Source organism: Epinephelus moara, chromosome 7 (genome assembly GCF_006386435.1).
Source record: "Epinephelus moara isolate mb chromosome 7, YSFRI_EMoa_1.0, whole genome shotgun sequence".
In the NCBI taxonomy this organism is placed as follows: domain Eukaryota; kingdom Metazoa; phylum Chordata; class Actinopteri; order Perciformes; family Serranidae; genus Epinephelus; species Epinephelus moara.
Genome location: NC_065512.1, coordinates 39001000 through 39008001, shown reverse-complemented (window position 1 = coordinate 39008001; position 7002 = coordinate 39001000).

Here is a 7002-nt window from a genome sequence, read left to right as displayed (position 1 = left end):
TGTGTGTGTGTGTGTGTGTGTGTGTGTGGTACAAAACAAAATAACCAAACCAAACAGAAACTGGCAGGATCTTGGCTGTCCGGGTAAGAGAGGGAATGAACTGAGGAAGCCTGCTTTTATAGACTTCCTCCCAGGTGTAGCCAGCCAGCAATCTCAAAGAGAGGTGGAGCCTCCCAACATGCAGAGGTAGAGCTTCCCAGCAGCCAGGAAGGTAAATGAACGGGAGATCAGCATACTAGCAGACAGCAGAGGGCCTTGCAAAGCAGCAGTGAAACCAGCCCAAGCCCAGCACCTGTAAAAGACAGCAAACAGCCAGCCAGACAGGAACACAAAACACGGCCATGGCCGTCACACATAGCAGTGAGTTTTTATTCCCTTTGTGGCACAGAGCGAGCAGGAATGGGACAGCACCTCACAGTCCCACTATCACACCAGTCCTAATTCACCAAAAAGCACAAGCCTTCTCTCGACAGAGTCCTCTGCTCTGTCAGATTGGCTTATAGAAAAAGAGTCACCAGGTTGAATGGCACTGTCACGGTTTTAGAAAAGTTTTGGTGAGTCATAGGATATTACAGTTCCTGATATCCCAGTGGCAACTGATGCCGCATGGAGGTCTTCCAGTTCATTATCTAACTCCTGTACAATGGTTAGCAGGATGCTAGTTGGATTGGTGCTCATCTTCTCCATCTTTTCCTCATTGTTTACTGATGTTTGCATTTGAAAACCTTGATCTAGCTAGCTAGCAGCTAGCTAGCAGAAGTTGGCAGGAGGACAGTTTACAGTCTGGTGAGTTGATATCCTCATCCCAATTAATGACTCGCAGCCACACTGTCAAACACCAACTGCAAAAAGCAAAAAGCTATGTCAAAAAATAAAATAAAATAAAATAATATAAAATGTATATTACAAGTTATGTTATAGGTAAAGGTCCAGTGTGTAGAATTTACGGGCATCTATTGGCAAAAATGGCATATAATATTTATAACTATGTTTTAATTAGTTTATAATCACCTTAAAATGAGAACAATTGGTTTTGTTACCTTAGATTCAGCCATATATTTCTATACAGAGTGGGTTCTCTTCCACAGTTTCTATAATAGCCCACAATGGACAAATCAAACTACCAGCTACCTCCTCCTATATGTGCAACACATGGGAGATGTTTCAGTTGGTTGCAATGTGGAACCTCACCACTAGATCCCACTAAATTGGCCTAAAAGGTTCTGCACTAAGCTGGTTTAAATCTTACTTATCTGATCGTTTTCAGTCCGTCCATGTTAATGATGAATCATCTCTACATACTTCCGCAAGGTTCTGTGGAAGGACCAATCCTCTATATATGCTTCCCTTAGGTAACATCATTAGAAATCACTCTGTAAATTTCCATTGTTATGCGGATGATACACAGTTGTATTTATCAATAAAGCCAGAAGAAACTGATCAATTAACTAAACTTCAAAAATGCCTTAAAGACATAAAAACCTGGATGAGCACCAATTTCCTGATGTTAAATTCAGAGACTCTTTATCTGATGATATAGTTTCTCTAGATGGCATTGCTCCGGCCTCTAGCACTACTGTAAGAAACCTCTGAGTAACATTTGACCAAGATTTGTCTTTTGATTCTCATTTAAAACAAACCTCACGGACTGCGTTTTTTCATCTGCATAATATTGCGAAAATTAGGCCTATCCTGACCTGAAAAGATGCAGAAAAATTGGTCCACGCTTTTGTTACCTCTAGGCTGGATTACTGTAATTCCCTATTATCAGGTAGCTCTAGTAAGTCTTTAAAAACTCTCCAGCTAATTCAGAACACAGCGGCATGTGTACTAACAGGAATTAAGAAACAAGATCATATTTCTCCTGTTTTAGCTACTCTGCACTGGCTCCCTGTAAAATCCAGAATTAAATTTAAAATTCTACTGTTAACTTACAAAGCTTTAAATGGTCAGGCTCCATCATATCTTAAGAGAGCTCATAGTGCTATATTATCACACCAGAACACTGTGCTCTGAGAACGCAGGGTTACTCGTGGTCCCTAAAGTCTCCAAAAGTAGATCAGGAGCCAGAGCCTTCAGCTATCCGGCTCCTCTTCTGTGGAATCATCTTCCTGTTGCGGTCCGGGAGGCAGACACCGTCTCCACATTTAAGACTAGACTTAAGACTTTCCTTTTTGATAAAGCTTATAGTCAGGGCTGGCTCAGACTTGCCTTGTACCAGCCCCTAGTTAGGCTGACTTAGGCCTAGTCTGCCAGGCGACCTCCTACAATACACCGAGCACCTTCTCTCCTTCTCTCTCCCTCTCTTTCTCTCCCGCTCTCCTTTGCTAACACTCATGTCCTGTTACTGCATCTCGCTAACCTGGATGTACTGCATGTCACCAACTTGGCTTCTTCTCCAGAGCCTTTGTGCTCCACTGTCTCGCAGGTTAACTTATATCGCAGCGGTACCTGGATAGTGTGACATGTGTGGTTGTGCTGCTGCTTGGGCTTTATAAATAAAATTGATTGACTGATTGACTGATTGATTGATTGATTGATTGATTGATTGATTGATAAATCCGACATACTGGAACTTGGGTGTTTCAAGCAACATTTCTATGGGGTATAATAACACTGTATTTACCAAAGTGACTGTTGGCTCCTGGAAGCATGGTATTCTTAAAATAAAGTTATATAGGGCAAGAAACTGGCTTGTTCCAATGATGACCATTTAGCCAGATTATAGTATCCACATTTGCTCAACAATGTTCACAAAAATTCATGCAAATCAAATTTAACATTTTAAACATTCATACTGTATTTTTACTATTTTTCAATAAAATGACTTTGCAGGGGAAACAGTGGATGCAGCAGATACAGGACAGAAGCAAGCTGTCTGTGACGGTTACCCCTGCAAGACATTAGTGGCAGTTAAGCTTTCAGTTTCCCAAATGGCTTCTGAAAACTACCCAGTGGAAAGCAACGCTAAATAGAACTATCGAGGGGCAGGAAATAGTTGGAATTTGATGTCACCCCTGTGCCACTGCGTTTACCCTACACAATTAAGTGCTCTTCCCGTCAGTGTTGCACTCTCTAACTTAATCCATCTGTGTCACCATCCAGGTCCCCATGCAGGACCTAATCTAGGCTAAATGCAACTATAATCCAATTAATCTGTCATAGCACAGGCCCGCTGACGATATTTTTACTTTCTGCTGACACGTCCCATTTCCCTCTTGGCAAAATAATGAGGAAGGATAACTTAATTTGGATAACGGAAAGCAATAATGAAAGACAGTTAACACAGTGAAGACAGAGATGGAACGAGGGATGGAAAGAGCAAAGATTGTAAGTATATGGTTTTGTAATAAGTTGCATTCGCTGGCTTCACAGTTATGTTTACTTACTGTCATCTCAATGATGACACATCAAACACGGTCACGCATCCTTGTACAGAAGTGGCCTGGTGCTGTTAATTTCTTTTACATCTCAGTCACAATAAGGAAAGGTAATTTGGAAGTGTTTAAACATCAACTCTTGACAGTGTACAGTGTGGCTGATATGAGCAAAGTGTTTACAAACTGCTGATGAACATTGCTGATTACCATTGTTCATTCATTGATAAACAAAGATAAGATGCATTATTAGCCTAGATTGGGAGCCTAATAACTACTGAGCCAAAGAAACATCATGTGGGATGTTTAGAGAGCTCCTTTTTCTGTTTTCCTTAATTGATTTATTCATAAATATTCTACAGTAAGAAAAAATCTTGTCTTTTAGGTGATCATTCTAAGACATTACCTTGTAGCTACCTGCTGACAGCAGAGAAGAGAAAGGCATAATCATCTGATCACATTTGTTTCACATCCACTTTGCTTCTTTGGGCGAGCTTTTACTGTCTGACATTTCTATCTTGGCAGGAGCTGTTGGATGAAATGATAAAACTCCCAATGTCCTTTTCTCCTGAAGAAGGATGTCACATACTTGAGATATACTCATTGTCTTTTTCAAAACCAAACTATAGACAACTGCAACCTTTGGTCTATGTTCAACATTGTCTCTATTGTTACCAAGGATAGCTAATGAATCAACCACATCGCCAGACAAGGACATATTGGACAATTCTGCATAGCCCACATTACATCAGGCTGGTCTCATTGCAGGAGGCTTCAGCGAAAAAAAAAAAAAGAAAAAGAAAAAAAAAGGCAAGGTTCCCCAACAAAAAAGCTGCACCTGGCAAGACTTTTGTCACAAAGCAATGCACTGTCATCTGGCAAGATGCTGTGGTGTCCAATCAAATATATGTAAGCCAGAATTCCTTGTCCCTGCAGTCAACATTATCTCTTTTGTTAATTAAGATTATCTAGCTAATTAAGCAACTCTATCACCTGACAGCATCCACAATATTGGAACGCTTCTTCAAAACCCTGCACTGCATTCAACAAAAAGAAATATGAAATATTCTGAAATATTTGTGTGTGGCAACAATGGAATGATTAAGGTTGGGAAAAGATCTTAATTACAGTTGATGTAAAGGTGAACTTTACGTGCTCGTGGTACTGTGTACGCCTGTACAGCACAGTAGTCACATGCAGGTATTGTTTGACTGGAGATGTTTCGATATTTTGATTTTTGGGCAGCAGTAGCTCGGTCCGTAGGAACTTGGGTTGGGAACAAGAGGGTCACCAGTTCAAGTCCTCGTCCATACCCAATATGGATCATGGACTGGTAGCTTGTGAGGTGCCAGTTTGCCTCCTGGGCACTGCTGAGGTGTGCTTGAGCAAGGCACCAAAACCCCAACTGCTTGGGGTGCCTGTCAATGGGCAGCCTGCTCTGAAATCTCTCCATGCACTGTTTGTGCATGTGTGTGTATTTCAGGCTCATTTCAGCCAATACCTTACCCAGCAATGATACTCAGCCCAAATGCAAGCAGGTATTACTGTTGTTTACCACATGTTTAATGATAACTTTAAATTCCTGTCTCATAGAATTATAAATTGCTGTGCAGCAAACTCAAGGATCTGTTACTCAAACTGGAATTCCTGGATCAGATGTCAGATGTCTCACTGGTACCTGAAGCAGCACACCCCCACCAATGCGGTGTTTTTAACACAAGGCTTCTCTCTCTGATTTTTTTTTTTTTTCTTTCAGTCTAAACGCCCACTTACTGTCCACCTCTCTACAGAAAGGGCACAGTTCTGCATTGGCACTGAATGTTGGCACTGGATGTAAATCACAAGGTGCCGATTCGTCCAATATGGATATAGTGGCTGTCAATTGTTTGTTCAAAAATGCAAGAATAATGGAATGTGCCTCCAGCCATTTGTCCTTTCCATTGCTGTGCTTTTTGAAATCATAAAAAAAAAAGGTTCACACCATGACATCAAGGTGAGCGTGAATGCAATAAAGAAGTGGGAACATATCACTCAAACACCTGTGAAGAATGGCTCATTATCACACCTGCCTATCAGCAGCTACAGCACATGCATTTCAAGAACACTAGATTTGAACTTTGCCAATGCACCCTCTCTTTACAACCAAAGTGAAATGCCAGAGTTGAGCCTCTATTGAACCTTCTGAGGTGGGTTTAATCTACCTACATCTGCATGATTTAAAGAAATTAATACAGAAATGGTCTTTATCAAACAGTTGGTGACTTTCTTGAATCTAAGTACCTATTATTTTAAATGCTGTGTATTTAAAACTGTCATATGCAGCTTTAATTATGGTATTAACTGTGATTGATGGAATGGAATAAACTAGTGCGAAACAGCCATGTTATGCTTACCAGTGCATATACTGTTTTAAGTTATCCACAAAGTACACTCAGAAAATTGAACAAAATGAGGCAGATGCAAAAAAGATGGATAATTAGCTCCCTGGTTACCACAAATTTGGACATAGCAACCATTAAAGCCACCTCAGGTTTGTTAGATTGCCATCAGAGGGGTCAAAGCCTGCCTAGTGCAGGAGAGGAAAAGGCAAGGATACGTTTGTCTTCTGAATTAGAATAATTTTAATGGGCAAGTGTGTAACACACGTTCTGCAGAAAGAAGAAATTGTAGCTGTAATGATACAGATGGACGCACATTAATGTAATTAATACTCAAAAAAGAGCACCTGTTGCTTTTAGTGAATTATTTTATATGCCTTCTCATGTTAAAGATTAGGAAAGACAGCAGGCACATTGGAACCCAATGCAGCAATACGTGCAATGCACTATGAACCCGTAAGTGTGCAAACAACCAGTCCCATGAGTTTATATCATGTTGTGCGAGAAGGCAAACTAGCAATTAATAAAACATGCTGTTGTCTCTATGTGCACTCACAAAATACCAACTGATGAATGGAGTTCATTACAAGCAGTCTGACAAAAGCATATACTACACAGTAAGTGATACTCACCTTACAGCCCATGGGCTGAATCTGGCCTGTAATAGGGTGCCAGATGGCCCACCAATCATTGTCTAATTCACCATGAAATTAAAATGATTTAAACTTGTTTTTTTTTTTTGTATTTTGAATGTGAATAAGGTGCCAAAGTGTGTAACAAAAAAAAACAGAATCAAAATCGAGTTGTTTTTTTTATTAAAAAAAAAAAAACGTGCCAGGGTAGGATCCTCCACACTCCCCCTACAGATGTCCAGGCCAAGCCCCAAATATTCTAAGAACCTAGAAACGCCCCTGCGTAACCTTGACAAGTGCAGGGCTGCTCTGATTGAGTTTTCCTCTTGATAAATTTGAGTGACAAAACAAATGTTGAAAGCTTAAAAACAAACGTACAAGAGCAGTAGCTCAGTCCATAGGGACTTGCGTTTGGAACCGGAGGGTCGCCTGTTCAAGTCCCCGTCTGGCCCAAAATAGGGAGCGTGGACTGGTAGCTGGAGAGGTGCCAGTTCACCTTCTGGGCACTGCCCCTGAGCAAGGCCTGTCATGGGCAGCCCACTCTGACATCTCTCCACTCAGTGCATGTATAGGTCCAGTTTTATGGAAGTATTTCTGTGCCATCTGAGTTTGAAT